This window comes from Hoplias malabaricus, chromosome 17 (genome assembly GCF_029633855.1).
Source record: "Hoplias malabaricus isolate fHopMal1 chromosome 17, fHopMal1.hap1, whole genome shotgun sequence".
NCBI classification, from domain to species: domain Eukaryota; kingdom Metazoa; phylum Chordata; class Actinopteri; order Characiformes; family Erythrinidae; genus Hoplias; species Hoplias malabaricus.
The window spans coordinates 2,756,436-2,773,267 of record NC_089816.1 but is presented as its reverse complement, the minus strand read 5'-3'; the positions used below and the strand labels follow the sequence as shown (position 1 = coordinate 2,773,267).

General features: G+C 40.6%; 1 protein-coding gene across 1 annotated transcript in view; it reads left to right on the top strand.

The window, feature by feature from the left end:
• The window catches only part of ebf1a (EBF transcription factor 1a), a 96,700-nt gene extending 80,247 nt beyond the window's left edge, over window positions 1–16,453 (top strand). Inside the window, exon 11 of the mRNA XM_066648895.1 lies at window positions 16,355–16,453. The gene's annotated coding sequence lies outside the window, so the exon portion shown is untranslated. The remainder of the gene's footprint in view (window positions 1–16,354) is intronic.
• The last annotated feature ends 379 nt before the right edge of the window (window positions 16,454–16,832 follow it).

Below are 16,832 nucleotides of genomic sequence, written 5' to 3'. Positions count from 1 at the left end.
ACAACAAATGTTTACACCAAACCTTTCTATTGCTTGCCACTAGGAGTTTTACAGATGTTTTAGGAGCTTTTTAATGGCATCAAAGTAGGGCCAAAAGTATTGAGAACCAAATAGCAGAATCCAAAGAAATTTCCAAAAAAATGAAACTTCAAAAAGGAAAGGACTGTCATTAATATTGAGAGTTTTAAAAACAGGTTTAAAAAGAGAATATTTCCATATTTACAATGCACTCCTCTTCAGTTATGATTCTCGTCTCGTTTTCAGTTCCCAAACCTTTTCGCTTTTGAGTTCCATGGTCTCACTTTTGCTTCTAAATGCTCTAGCCGTTTTGACTGGAGGGCAGGATCTAGTCCGCCATTGGCTGCTGTAGATAAGCCCTGCCTGTTGAGTACATTCTACACGACCCGCTACGGCGAGTGTTACATCTCCACAAACACACACACACACACACACACACACACACACAGTGCTCTCCCCTTGCCCCTGCAGTTCAGCAGAGCCACCACCATCTAATACACACTGCAGGTTGAGGGGCGAGTACTGAGTATGTGTGTGTGTGTGTGTATGTATGTGAATATGTGTGTATAGAGAGGTAAGTCTTGCAGGTTTAAGTAGCAGGGCGTGTAGAATGTTCTCGGCAGCCAATGGTGGACCAGATCCCGCAGTCGTGTCAAAATGGCTAAAAACGAGAAGCTCTTCGAAGTGAAAGTGAGACTGCGGAACTCAAAAGTGATAAGGTTTGGGAACTGAAAACGAGACTGAGAGAAGCGTAACTGAGAAGGGCAAATACTAAATAAATGAGTAAATAAGGAAATATTTTCTTTATTTACCTGTTTTTAAACCTCTCAGTATTTATCTCGGGTGTCACAGTGACACAGCAGTCACACAGCTTCAGAATCCTGGGTCCAGAGCCTACCCGGAGTCACTGGGTGCAAGGCAGGAACACACCCTGGAGGGGGCACCAGTCCTTCACAGGGTGACACACATTCACTCACACACTCACACCTATGGACACTTTTGAGTCTGCAAACCTATATATATTAGGCATATGCTTTATTTTACCCATTTAAATTGTGTTTGATCGTGATCCTGAGAGATCCTGGAGGTAACAAATAATCCCTGATTTTGCTTGCAACATGAATGAATGGAATCATTAATATTCTCTATGTAATATTCACTATGAGCAAAATAAGAACTATTCATGTTTCAAGGAAACACTGTGTCAGACACTGGTCTGACACTGTGAACGAATATTTGAAATACAACGTGCACATAAATATATTCATGAATCAGTTATAATCATTCTGTGATTTAAAGTTATTAGCAAAGTAAACTTAGTGTAGCAAGACTTTACTTGTTTCATGAGGATGCATGACATCTGCATACAATATTTATGACAAACAATGCAAGCCATGAACATCTAGGCTGATTCATAAAGAGTGTTTTGAATTAAGTGGTTGGTGAAAGACGAGCATTTGCTTCTTTCAGAAGATTATCCTTTACATTTGCGATTGCCACTGGACAGCTCAACACCACTGGAGCAGAATGCTAACCCTCATTTCTGTTATGTCAGCATACAGATGTCTGTGTTGGTTAACCTTGTACTGAGTGATGGGAGAGAGGATGGGCCAACATTCCCATAGAGATTGGCGCTCCAAAGAAAGGTAGCTTTGACATTGCCATGGTTGACGTAAATGTCAAAGAGAAAAAAAATCAACCCCAAAAACAATCAAACGGGCCTTGATTGTGTGACCATCCAAATTCCAGTGTACCCCTTACAGTGTTGCCTTGAGTTACAGGCTTCCAGAAGAGCAGCTTCTCTGTGTGTTTCTGTGTGTTGGCTTCGGTGTGACTGTAGAGCACCAATTGCTACACATGCTAAGCCTCTACATTCATCAGTCGGAGCCAAAATGCAGAAATCTCTCCGAGGCTCTTGCCAGTTCAAGATGGTTTCAGGCACTAATCAGCAAAGTCATAAAACTTGTCATTTCACTGCTGTTTGCCTAATTTTCTGGACCAATAACCACTTTTTCCCTACTCCTCTTTTGTGTTGGACTCACTAAGTGAAAACGAGGTGGTTGCCAGCAAAAGCCAATTTTTGTTCACTTTTATTGGGCTTATTTTTTTTGCAAAGAAATGATGAATGTCTGATATTTATGTTGCAGAATCATAGTATGGGGTCAACCCTCAGGAAAGAGAACACTCCAAGCTGATTTTTATAACAAACCAGAGAGCAATAATTCTTCCGACTGCCCCCCCCCCAAGACTTCAGAACTAAACCTTGCTGCACACCCCCTGCTTCAAGCCCTCTTTAGCCCACTTCCATTCTGTGTTTTCCTTCTTTTTCAGCCTGGGTGTGTGTGGGAAAGCAGGAGGTTATCCAGAGGAAGAGAAAATGGAGAGTTCAGTGCATATTTCAAATTTATGAAGCTTGGACACACCTCACGTTCCTGCATGATTACTCAGAGAGAAAGATGGAGGGAGAGAGAGAGAGAGAGAGAGAGAGGGAGAGAGAGATGTAGCAAGAAGAGGGAAATGAAGAAGAACAACACAAAACAAAACAAAACAAAAAAATCCTCGTCTGGAAATGATTAGATGATTTTTGGGGATTTTTTTTCTCTTGCCTCCCTCTCAGCATTAACACAACGTGACAGGCTGTAAGCATTTTTGTGCCATATTTCAAAGTTATGGTTTCTAAACATCTGCTGAAGCTCTCTGGCAAACTCTGGGGGAAAGCGGATCTTTTTTCCACATCGCTGTGTGTTTGTGTTGGGCTCAGAGAGGTGAGAAACTCCAGCGATGTGAGAGACCGTTGTTCAGCGCTGTGGGGGGAGGAAGGGAAGGGAAGGGAAAAGAGGGGGGGCCGCTATGAAATACTCTCTGGCCCCTCTCACAGCTTCAGCTTCCTTAAAGAACCCGTGGGCAGGAGCCACACGCACACACACACACACACACACACACAGCCATGCTGTAAATGCCCCAGGCAGCAGGACACAGCACCTGGCTAAAACCAGTCACTGTATGAATCAGGTAGATTGATCCATCTCTCCCTCCCTCTCTCCCTCCCTCTCTCTCTCTCTCCCTCTCTCTCCCTCTCTCTCTCTCTCTCTCTCCCTCTCTCCCTCTCCCTCTCTCTCTCTCTCCCTCTCTCTCTCTCTCTCCCTAACTCTCTCTGCACATTCATCAGTGTCTCATGAACTTTTCTTTTAGAGCAAAATGTGAAATATTTGATATCCATCTTTCAATGCAATTACAATACAACATTCTTATGTGTGACTAGCTACTGAAGCACAAGCTGCTATTAGTGCACTGGTGTTTACTGAAGACTGCTCTTCCTGTAGATCTTCTGAAATTAAGGGTATTAACAGGGAATTTGTCCCCTTTTGTCAAAGTAACAGCATTTATTTGTCTTTACATTTTTAAGACTAGGTTTAGCATCATTGATTTGAGATTTCAATAGTTTTCAGTCGTGAGGGCAGCAGTGAGGTCAGGTGCTGATGCTGGAACTCTAAATTTAGTGCCCCTCTGGCTGATGCTTGGCACTGGGCAATGGTGATATTAGACTTATGTGCAGATGCTCCAGAATATCTCATTACATTTTCTGTAGTTTATACGAATTAACACAAGTAATAACCGTAGCTGAACACCAGGTTTATTCAAGGCAAAAAGGAGCTCACTTTTCATGCTTTATGAACTTTCATTGTTTCATGAGACTTTTAAAATTCTCACAACTCCCATAAAAAGAATGATTCTGTATGTATTTGTTAATTGTGTGACTCTAGACTTTCTCCATTAACAAGGGCTACATTGATTATGTTTCGGAAAAGAACGTCTGTCTTTCCATGGGTCAGTGTCTGATGTGTTTTTCTTGGCCGGCTCAAGTTAAACTTTTGTCATTTGCTCAGCATATTTTAACAAATTAGAAACATTAGAAAGCCAGATCTCAGCCCTGTTTTGGTTTCAGCGTTACAGTTCCGCAATTATATTTCAAAACACGACCAAATTGTTTGACAGGCAGACTGAAAAACCTAAAACAACTTTCTGTATTTGAAGCACATGCTTTTCAAATTAGGACAGAGTTATTATGATAATGGGAAAGCATAGGGGACCTGCTCTGTCATATGAACAAAACTAGAGACCTATAGGGCACTGTGATATGGATGGATTTTACAGTGTATTCTGACACACAGAGCCACTGGGGAACGGCCCTGTGTAGGTATGCACTCTAGGTGACCTTATATATGGAGTCTCTCTCTCTCTCTCACACACACACACACACACACACAGTACTGCATGTTTGTGTCCATGAGACAGAGAGAGAGAGGGGGGGGGGGGTAAAAAAAAAAGAGAAAGGCAACAAATATAGTCCTTTACTTACAATCTATTTTAGTCCTATGTTTTTGTTCCATTATTCTTGTAGAGAGCTAAACTTATAACTTTGTATCTGTGCCAAATAATTCCATCTAGGAAAAAAAAGAAAGCAAAAAAACTAAAACTCTGTGTGTGTGTGTGTGTGTGGGTGTGTGTGTGTGCCTATGTACATATATATAATGTATATTTTCACTGTGGTGGCACCTTTTGCTCTTACAGTGGGTATCCCTCAAGAGTACATTTCATTACCTTTAATTATTGCATTTAATTATCTATAATAACTGTAGATTTTAAAATTGTGTTGATTTCATAAGCCCTATGTCATATATTTATAAGATGTAAAATATCCTATGCCAATAAAGTTTCAAATAGGGCCCACCCCACTCTCTTCACTCTCTTCCTACCTGCAACCACAACTTTCCTGTAATCATCTACCTTTGGCCATTTAAATCCTAGCCCAAACCAATAGGGCTGCTGTGGCTGTATATGATCTGATCAGCAACCAGCTTACTCACAGGGCCCAGCCCGTGCATTCAGCCACGTCATTATAATAACATTTTACAAATAATTACCCCCACCCCCCTTCAGGAGAGGAGAATGTAATGTAGCTTTAGGGAACACAACTGGACTTCAACACAACTGCTGTCCCTTTAAATGTACATTCACTTTGTTTGTACGTATAGTGACAATAATGTACCACTATCGTACCTTTTTTTTTTTGTCTGAGGGTGTGTGCTGTTTTATTATGTGAATGATAATCCTTGGGAAAATGACTGATTGATAACTAAAATATGTTGGTGAGATAGCGTTGGGTGTTTGGATTTAATAGAAGTTTTTAGAAGTTGTCAAAAAAAAAAATCTGGTTAATGTTGACATACTGATAGCTCATAACAGAAATTCCCCTGGGAACAAATTGAAAGAAGAAAATCACATCCTCACTTCAGTTTGGTTTGGCATATCTGACCTCCTGTGTGTGTGTGTGTGTGTGTGTGTGTGTGTGTCAGTGCGCACACTGACAGAATCACCGGCTGCCAGATATGAATCACCCTCTCGTTGCTGGGGTGAAATTGTGGCCTACAGAAATCAATGGAGAACAAAGCCTCCAGTCTCCACTGAGGAAGAGCTCTGACTGGTGTAGGAGAACATTGAGTGGAACTTTTGTCAACTGTTTTCTTGTAGGAAAGTGACCTGTTTTCTCTGGCCTCGCTCTAAAGTTTGTCTTGTAACCCGGCCAGATGGACAGAGTTACACACAGCCGGCACATACACACAATACACCGAGAAGTATCCGGTTCTAACGGTCGTCCAAATTTAGCAGCAGCTCTATCAATAACCCTCTCTGTACCTCTCTGATTTTACCCCCCATCTGTAATAACTCAGCTGGACTGGAGCGTCCTGAAGCCCTGTTTTATTCTGCCAGGGTTCTGAGTGATGAAGTATGTTTCAGATGAAGTTTCTGTTCTTTGTCTCTGAGCGCTCCACACCTCATCATTTGTTTTTGTCGTCCTGTCTTGAGGTATTCTCAAAGTTAGATCTTAAAGAGATTTGCTGCAGTTGAATGATGTAAGCAGAACTTATTTCCATTCTCATCATTGTTTTTAAGATTGGGAAAAAGAAAGTGTTTATTACCCAATTTTCTGCCCAAATGCCAATTCTGACACCTAGCTAAGATTCCCTCACCTACATTATGGGTCTTTATCAAAACCTAGTAAGCTGATTTGTTAATTTACTTGAACCTTAGAACAAAGATTTCAAATGAGATTTTAAATTTGAATGTATGTAAGTTTGGACAGGTGCAAAATAAAGTGAAATATTTATAGAAGCAATATATCACAAGCAGTGAAATATAAAAGGTAAAATGAGGTCACCCACCAAAGGATCAGCCTTTCGAAGTTAAGATGAGTCATGGGTGAACATGGCATTGTTTGAGAGAGAGAGAGAGAGAGAGAGAGAGAGAGAGAGAGAGAGAGAGAGAGAGAGAGAGAGAGAGAGAGAGAGAGAGAGAGAGAGAGAGAGAGAGAGAGAGAGAGAGAGAGAGAGAGAGAGAGAGAGAGAGAGAGAGAGAGAGAGAGAGAGAGAGAGAGAGAGAGAGAGAGAGAGAGAGAGAGAGAGAATTCTGTAATTGTACAGTGAGTGTAGATCCAAGGTAGATCTCCCTAATCCAGTCATTGTTCAGTGTATGTTATTGTTTTTCATGTTTGAGATTTGAGAACACTTGTTAAAATGACTATGAATGGTCAGTTTAGTGTTGTATGTATAGTTATACGTTATTGCAGTTTATTTAATTTTTTTTTCAAAAACCTTATGTTATTAGGTCAAGATTTTATTATATTATCACCAATTTATTTTATTTGCTTCATTATATTATGTGTGGTTATTTGAGTTATTGTGAGATGCTACATCTGATAAAGTTACAGAGCGGTGTTGCAGTGTAGAGTGTGGAGGTGCACAGTGCGTAAAATTTGCAACTCTCTGATGACTCAATAACTACAGAGTTCCAAACCTCCTCTGGCATTAATATCAGCACAAAAACTGTGTGCCCTGGAGAAGTGGCATAGAGTTCTGTAGAATGATGAATCACGCCTCTCTATCTGGCAGTCTGATGGACAAGTCTGGGTTTGGTGAATGCCGGGAGAATGATATGTGCCTCACGGTACAGTGCCTGTGGTTAAGTTTGGTGGAGGAGGGATAATGCTAGTGAGGGGAAATATTAATGCTTCAGCATACCAAGATATTTTGGGCAATTGTATGCTTCTAATTTTTTTTTTCAACAGTTTGGGGAAAGTTCTTTTCTGTTCTAGCATGACTGTGCCCCTGTGCACAAAGCAAGGTTCATAAAGGCATGGTTGTGTTTGTCTGGTGTGGAACAACCCCATCGAACCTGTTTGCAGTAGAGAACAGAGATTTCAATCCATGCCATCAGTGTCTGAACAGACACGCTTATCTGGATGAATGTGCAAAAATTCCCTCAGAACTCCCTCCCAAAAGAGTGGAAGTGATTTATTTATAATTTTAAAAGTGGTTTAACCAGTGGAAAAAGGGTCCTCTTTGTGATTACCCCCTGTAGTTCCTGCTACATTTTCTTACTCAGTTTTAAGGGAGTGTTTCCCTGTCATGTTTGTCTTGATCCTGTTAGATGTAAGATGTTCTACACAACCGAATTTGAATTTGTTGCTGTTATAGCTGCAAAGGGGGACGGACTAGCTCCATATTAATGCATTTCCATTTAGAATGGGATGTCATTAAAGCTCCAGTAGGTCTAATGTGTAGGTGTACCAATACTTTTATCATATAAAAGTATATAAATATATTCAAAATGGTGATAAAAATTCCATGACAAAGGCAACTGTGAGAACTGAAGTGATCCTGAGAGCTAAGTGGAGTAAATGCAGGTCACATACAGTGGAGGAATGAGCAGCAGTGTCATCACTGTCTAACTAAAGCATCTCAGTAATCTCTTTTATAAGGCTGGATATCAGGCGGAATGCTGACTACTTGGACAGCTGCATATGTACGCAGTGGTTAATAAGGCAGAAAATTAGAAGATGAAATGAGACTTTAGAAAATAAGACACACTGAATGTTTAAAATATGGGGAATGTGAAATTTCATCATAGAGCTCAACACGCTTGGAGGAGAAGACTAAATGGTTAGTTTTGCTACGTTATATAACATATGCACACATCGGCCAGCATGGTGCTGAGTGATGGTGAGAGGGGTGACCATTGATCACTCACCTAGGTAGATCAAGAAAAAGCGTGTATATTTTGGACTCCTGGTTACGGATAGCCGTGGCATCACCTGTGATCAAGCTCTCCTTGTTTTAGTCAAGTAATGATGGGACAACTCTCAGACAGTTGTGACGGAAAAAAAATATTTATGTAAAATGTGAAGGTTGCAGCCTCCAATGATATAAAATTTTCAGTTATGTGCAAAATGTTCCAGTATTTTTGCATATTTGTGTTATTAATAAACTTCAAATAATGATGTATCCATGGGCGGCATAGTGGCGCAGCAGGTAGGTGCCGCAGTCACACAGCTCCAGGGACCTGGAGGTTGTGGGTTCAATTCCCGCTCTGGGTGACTGTCTGTGAGGAGTGTGGTGTGTTCTCCATGTGTCTTCGTGGGTTTCCTCCGGGTGACTGTCTGTGAGGAGTGTGGTGTGTTCTCCCTGTGTCTGCGTGGGTTTCCTCCGGGTGACTGTCTGTGAGGAGTGTGGTGCGTTCTCCTCGTGTCCGCGTGGGTTTCCTCCGGGTGACTGTCTGTGGTGTGTGGTGTGTTCTCCCCGTGTCCGCGTGGGTTTCCTCTGGGTGCTCCGGTTTCCTCCCACGGTCCAAAAAACACATGTTGGTAGGTTGATTGGCGACTCAAAAGTGTCCGTAGGTGTGAGTGTGTGAGTGAATGTGTGTGTCTGTGTTGCCCTGTGAAGGACTGGCGCCCCCTCCAGGGTGTATTCCCTGTCTTGTGCCTGAATTGGATAAGCGCTTACAGATAATGAATGAATGAATAATTATGTATCCACAAATAGTAACTCCAAAATAGTAACTTTAAAAGAGAAGGGAAAAACCCTCAGTGGACGTTAATTTAAAAAGATTTTATTCACATGTCGTTTAGAAACATTTCTATTGGTTCATTCATAGAAGCAAACAAACTAAAAAAGACTATAGGTTCATCTCACTCGTGCAACCGTTCTTGATTCCTCCCAGTCTTTTCGCTTCGGTATTGGTCCCATGGTTGTAGTCAGTAATTAATGTTTGGATTATACACATCCCACAACATGAGGATAATCTGGGAAAATTGCTTAAAGACCACCTAAATGTGAGACAATATTTATTATTGTCAGGAGAGGTGAATTGAAGTCAGAGTTGGCCCAAATGTTCTGTAGTGTAGGCCAGGCATTAGCTCATCAGTTTATCTGACATATTTTTCAGATGAATGAACTTGGGTTGAATTCTGTATGCTATGAGCTGCACTTGTGAATTAACAAGAGTTGGCAATGACTGTCATGATTGGACGGAATGTGTGTGTGTGTCACAGTCACACTAAAGGAGGGGAAGCCAAATCCCTTTTATAAACATCTGCCCAGTATGTATCTCCTTATTTTAACCTCATATAAAATTGATTTATACAAGTTATTCACAATATCACTTTATTACTCACCCTGTCAGTGTAAATACCCCCACCCCATCTCTCTCTCTCTCTCTCTCTCTCTCTCTGTCTATCTATCTATCTCTTTCTCTCTCTCTCTCCTTGGTTAAATGCCAACCCAAAGCACCTTAATGTGTTGGGAGAGCAAGATTATGGCGTTTTCATTGAGAACATGTGGAAATGATTCACTTGTAATCCCCGGTAATTGTAACTCTGATACAAGCGAGGTCTGGAATTCATTTTTGTTAACGTCTGGACTGATTGAGTTATTATATCGCATTCACTGCGCAAACCAGAATGATGTAGGCATTTGTAACAGGAGACTATTAAGTGTTTGTCCAAATTGGCGCTGGAGAAGTTCCTGTTGGAGTGAACCTACACTGAAAACAATGGCAGCGATGCTGTTCTTCCACTGAACTCTACTCTGTATTATCTCTTTTTTTCTTCTGGCTGCTCTCTCACTGTAACAGCACGAAGCAAAAACCAAAGGTTAAGGTAAAATGTCAACTAATCAGAGGCTCTAAATAGTTGACCCTCTGACCAAGTGTTTGAGTGGCAGGCCGTGATTATCTTGTACACTCACATGGCAATTAAGTCAGCACCTCTATAAACAGAGACGTAGTTACTGGCAGTAATAACTCTCCACTTATAGCACATGTTGAAATACAGCATCACAGCTGCCTTCAGAGTCTGAGCCTGGGAACGACGCAGACTGACTCGTTCTGACTGGAGTATTGACAAGTTCAGTGTAGACCAAAATCATGTGACTGATCTGTAGATCAAGTCAAGATATGAGGAACAAATCCTGCCAAATGTAAGATTTTTTTTGTTGTCGTTGTTTTTTATTAAAACTGATGAAGTAGGCTATATTTTAAGGACTCATTTTAAGAAATCAATAACAATAATCAAAACAGCAGCACAGCAACTTTGTGTATTACAAGCCTAGAGTTGGGCAAAAAGCAGGAGTCTGTTCTCACATTCATAACTCTTTCATCTTTTGAGCATTTCTGGAGCTTTCATTAAATATATATATAGCTTCTAGCTTGACTTTAACTATAACTTCAACGTGTATGTCCTCATACCCAAACAAACAAACACACACGCACACACACATCCTAACCTTAGCCAAAACTGAGGGTGTATATTGGATTGTGATATTGGTGGGGCCATAAATGAAATCCAAATGGGTCCCCACCAATTATATTTTTATTTAGTTAGCACTCTTTGGAGACTATCTGTCAATATGTTCTTGAGCCAGTTATTGGGCTACACAATTCGAATTATTTTAACCATTTCCAGATATTTCATAACGTTTCTGTACTCCCTCAAAGAATATCTAAACAAACATTATTATTGTCATTCAGGTTGAGTCTACTCAGTTTAAGAATATGTTAATTAATGAATACTTTAATACGTTAATTTTGTTCTCCCTGTGTCTGTGTGGGTTTTTTCTGGGTGCTCTGATTTCCTCCCACAGCCCAAAAACACTTACATTTTCCATGTAAGTGAATGTGAGTGTGTGTTGTTCTGTGATGGACTGGTGCCTCATCCAGGGTGTGTTCCTGCCTTATGCCCTGTGATTTCAGTAGGGCTTTGGACCCAAAATGACCATAAATTGAATAAGTGGTTACAGACAATGAATGAACATAATAAGTAAGTGTTAGTGATAAGTAATACGATTATTAAGAAATGACAAACAAGGAGGCAATTATTTTTTTTTTTTTTTATTATCGTTACACTTATATAGCGCCTTTCTAGACACCCAAGGACACTTTACAATCTACACTGCTCAGAACGCTCAATTCACACACACTGGCGAGAAGCGGCAGCCAAACGCGCACAGCGTACTCTCAACCAGAAACGACCGTCCACCTGGAGGACTGCATCGGGCACTAGGGTTTAACCCAGGACAGAGCGCCAATCCATATCTGGGCTCACACATACAGACATTCATTCACACACCAGGACAGTTATTAGAGAAGCCAATTCACCTACCCTCCATGTTTTTTTTGGACTGTGGGAGGAAACCGGAGCCCCCGGAGGAAACCCACGCAGACACAGGGAGAACATGGAAACTCCACCCAGATGGGACTTGAACCCAAGATTCCAGCGCTGGGAGGCGAACGTGCTAACCACCAAGCCACCGTGCCGCCCAATTAAACAGATTTCTTAAATCTAATCAAGCCTTAGTGCAGTAATCAACATTGCATATATTCACATGTAGGGCTTCACCTAAAGGCATAAGGCACATGTAATTCATATTTAGGGTTAACACCAGTTCAGTGTAACAGCGGCGGTTCTCAAACTGTGGTACGTGAAGCAGCAAGAATGAATTAATAACTCAAAATCTGAAACTGAAAAATGTTTGTGTTCATAATTAAGCTTTAGTAAAATATGTTTGTGTAATAAAAAAACACAACATGGTTTTATGAATAAACGGTAGTTCAGTAGTCTGTAAGTGAAGGACTGAGCAGCATTCACCCGCTTCTTATTTCCAGGGAGGGAATGCAATCTCCCTGTAATTTGTAGAAACCATGTAAAGAAAGCCCTGTTTCAGCTTCTTACTGAATGTAAGCAAAGGCTAGAGACAGACGTGAGTAATTTGGATTTTATTGCAAAAAAGGGCTAAGTGGAAATGAGATAAACAAACCAAGACCAACCCAGTGAAATACTCCTAAACCCAGAAGGACTAAATCTAGAGGCATAAATGGAGAGAACACTTAACTAAAGGGAATCAACGTGGCCGTTCTTCACATCATTAGAGTCCTAAAGCACTGTTTAACAGCGCCACACCTCCTCCACCTACTGATACAAATGCTGAGAGTCGCTGTGAGCACCTGCTTTAGTCTATTATAGTGCATATTTACCTTGTTTAAAAACTAACTCGTTTTTTTTTTCAAAATGCTTATTTCCTTAAAATTGTAGCTATACGTTCTCTTAAATGTATAATTGTGTTTTAAACAAAATTTTTGTATGTGCTCTGTAGTTTTTTTAGTGATTATTTTAGAGTAATTTTGCGTAATGAATGCAAAGTACAAATAATCAAGCAAGTCATTCATAGGATTGATAGGTGTAATTGGGGGCTTTTGATTTGATAATAGGTGGTACTTCGTTTAAAACGTTTGAGAACCACTGGTCATTTAAAAAAAAAAAAAAAAAAAAAAAAAAAAAAGCATTGTCCCTTACACGTGGAAGCTAGTTTCTACACCTAAAATAATTAAAAACAGGCAATAATTTTGTTCCTTATTATGTAAGTTCCTCTGTATTTTAAATACTATCTCATTATTTTTGAGATACTAAGTTAATATATTGATTAATTTTCACTGTCAAGCTGATACACTGGGCACATTTTAATACTGGTTGTTAGATCCAGTAGTTGATCATATTTTTGGTCCAGCTAAACCATTATATTTAAATGAAAACATACCCTAAGCTGGTTTAGATATAAAGTGGTCAGCCAGCTAAACCAGCATGACTAGCTTGAGCTGGCCATACTGTTTTTTTTTCAGCAGGGATATTAATGAAAAGAATTTGTGATTTAAAAAAATACAAAAATACAGCCTCTCAAATCCCAAAAATGGCAAAGTCATTCATTCATTCATTATCTGTGACCCTTATCCAGTTCAGGGTCAGGGTGGGTCCAGAGCCTACCTGGAATCATTGGGCGCAAGGCGGGAATACACCCTGGAGGGGGCGCCAGTCCTTCACAGGGCCACACACACACTCACACATTCACTCACACACTCACACCTACGGACACTTTTGAGTCGCCAATCCACCTACCAACGTGTGTTTTTGGGAGGAAACTACCTTAACCTGTACCCAAGTCTTACCAATATGTTAAAGATGAATACATATATACATAAATCTTCTCTCTTCTAAAATGGTTCTCCAGGAGTGGATCATTAGGCACGTTTATGCATTTACAAACATTTATGGTGCACTGAAACTTTAGGGAACTGTGTTCATTATCTCTCAGTGCTGCCACAAGGCTTACTCTCTACACGTGTCCCATCGTTAGAATCCCCTTCATTCATGCCCTTCATTCATACCATTCACTTGATACCTGACACTTCAAGAAGATGACTTACTCTTGTTAATATTGGGTTATCCTAATGAGGCTTGAAAATTGTCCAATTCACCTCCACACCCCAACCCCCAACTATGGTCAATTTGCTACAAATGCATTGGAACACTCAGCTCTGAGTTTAATGAAGACAGATAATTACATGATATCAACCCCTCATTACTATACCTTAACCGACACTTAATGAGGAATTCATTACCCATTTCCACATTCCTCTGCCTCTTATGTCTTGAAGGCACAGAATCAGCATACATTATCTCTGTTCCTGTCACCGTCAAAGGAACTCTGGTTTCTCTCTCTCTCTCTTTCTCTCACTCTCTTATCCTGCAACTTCAGTAGCAGGGTGTTCTTGTATGAATGCCAAACAGGAGTAAAAGACATTGGCTGAAGGTGTGGTTAAAGCCAGCCTTTAAATCAGTGGTTTGTTGTGATATATTCTTACCTTTCTCTCCTTCTAATCTTAGACGTTCAAATTTTACAGTACAGCACTAAAGTCAAAGAGCACCCATCATTTATTTAACTTTAAGACAAAATGCGGGGAAAGTACAAATTATTCATTTTTCAGAATGTGTCTGAGAAGAAATATAAAATAATTGAAAAATTGAAAAATATAAATGCAGTTTAAATATGATAATAAAGAAAAAATAAAAAGTACATTCCTAAAAGCCATGTAAGACTTGATGTCAAATCAAAGTTGCCCTCATTAGAGAAACAGCACTTGGAGCTTTTATCTTTGTACGAGAGGGGAAAAAAATAACATTCACTCTCAATTCAGATCTGAATACATTCAAAACTGTCCTGTTCCAAGAAAACTCAACACTTTGGGTCTGAAAGGATGTGGAGGTAAAAAGAAAATGAAATGCTGAGAAAATGAGATACTGAAAAGAATAAATAAATTAATTAATTAATAAATTAATAAATAAGCTCCTGTTATTCTCAGATCAATGGACTGGTCCAAAATCTCAGAGGCTAGACCTCAACACCACTGAATGGGATTAGTAATTCTAATGGCACTTTTTACTCTGCAGGGTACATACTCTACACCCCCACCCCCGTCCCTGAAATGTAACTGGTGACATTGCAAAACACTGTTGGGTTTTTTTGGGCACTGGCTCTGCGCATGAATGCAGATATATCTGCAATTATTCATTTCTTGATGCACCATTCAGCTCTTGCTGTAGTCTTCATCTGTCACCACTCCAAGGAGCATTTGAACCTCTTTAAAAACCATGGTGTAATTTTATGAGCTGCTGTTGTGTATTGGGGGCGGCACGGTGGTACAGCAGGTAGTGTCGCAGTCACACAGCTACAGGGACCTGGAGGTTGTGGGTTCGATTCCCGCTCCGGATGACTGTCTGTGAGGAGTGTGGTGTGTTCTCTCTGTGTCTGTGTGGGTTTCCTCTGGGTGACTGTCTGTGAGGAGTTGGTGTGTTCTCCCTGTGTCTGTCTGGGTTTCCTCCGGGTGACTGTCTGTGAGGAGTGTGGTGTGTTCTCCCTGTGTCTGTGTGGGTTTCCTCCGGGTGACTGTCTGTGAGGAGTGTGGTGTGTTCTCCCTGTGTCCGCGTGGGTTTCCTCCGGGTGAATGTCTGTGAGTAGTGTGGTGTGTTCTCCCTGTGTCCGCGTGGGTTTCCTCTGGGTGCTCCGGTTTCCTCCCACAGTCCAAAAAACACACGTTGGTAGGTGGATTGGCGACTCAAAATTGTCCGTAGGTGTGTGAGTGAATGTGTGTGTGTCTGTGTTGCCCTGTGAAGGACTGGCGCCCCCTCCAGGGTGTATTCCTGCCTTGCGCCCAATGATTCCAGGTAGGCTCTGGATCCACCGCGACCCTGAACTGGATAAGCGGTTACAGACAATTAATGAATTAATTAATTAATTTTGTGTATTGGATAAAAACAAATGTGATCTCTACAGTAGCTTGGATATTTTACAAACGCCTAGTTTTTGCTGGATGTCTGCATTTCAATAGATCTGACAAGTCTCTCTGGCCAATCAGTGCTCTGCAAGGTTTACACATCCTGTTTAGTCCCTACTCTGCATTCCTGGAACCATAAGTGAGCAGGTAGTAAAAAAATACCCAGTTCCAGGTACCAAACGGAAAGGCAAAACATCCAAGTAGACTCGAGTTGTGTACAGTAGGTTCCATGCAGTGCAAAAGTGCCACAAGACTGAAATTTTCTTTTTAAAAACTCTTTAAATTTAAATTTAAAGATGTAATTGAGGGAAAGGGTGGACCCCTTAAATAAAATACTGAATATGTCATGGTAAGCTTGACTTACGTATTTTGCTTTGCCCTGTATATGACCTTGTTTGTGGTTTTTGTGACCCTGTGTGTTGTAAACCTTATGGCTTAGCTTAGGTCCAGGCAATTTCAAAAATAAATGCTTGCATCTCACTCTAAACTGCACTCTCATGACTTATCTTCAGTTTTCTCAGCAGAGTTAATATCTGAATAAACACCTTTTTCTCTGAATCACTGGGTTGTAATGGGGTGTGTGTGTGTTTGGGGGGGGGGGTGTAATGGAATTCAGAGAATCACCTTCCTCCACATTTTTGACTATTGATACATTAGCGTGTGAATGATAGGTCGAAGACCTCCCTTAATTGCTTTTTTTCCTCATTGTGTCTCAATTTATTTCTCAAAAGCCAAAGCACACACTCTGCTTTTTTATGATTGATGATGCTGCAAAGGAGCTTCAGCACCAGTAAGGCTTGAGCTGCTTTGATTAACGATACTGCATGGGATCCCTCAGGAGCAGCAGAGAATAATATAGTTGTGTGGAAACAGCTGCTCCGGTGAGAGGTAGGGAGCTTCGGGCAGAAGGCAGATCCTGCAGAGGACCGTGGACCCGTCCAAAACCAGAAGGATCAGTAGACAAGAGAGGAGAGAAAAGAAGGCAGAGATGGAAAGATGGAGAAGGTCAAAGGGGAGAAGAAAAAGAAAGGAGACCCAAAAAAGTGGTAGAGATGTAGGTCTGGGGAAGGTCAAAGGAGAGAGGAAAGTGATGAGGAAAAAAAACAACTCAGGATCAAGAACGAATTTTTGACTTCTATAGGCTTCTAAAAATAGAACTTATTTTCTGACCAATCACATACTTGTTATTATTATTTTTTTGTTATATATGCAATATTGTATGCTTACTGTGAATAAACAAAATTCTTTATTCATACTGGGGTTTTTTCTATTTTTTAAAAGTTTTACTTTCCAGAGGAAGGTTTGTTTTCCTTGTT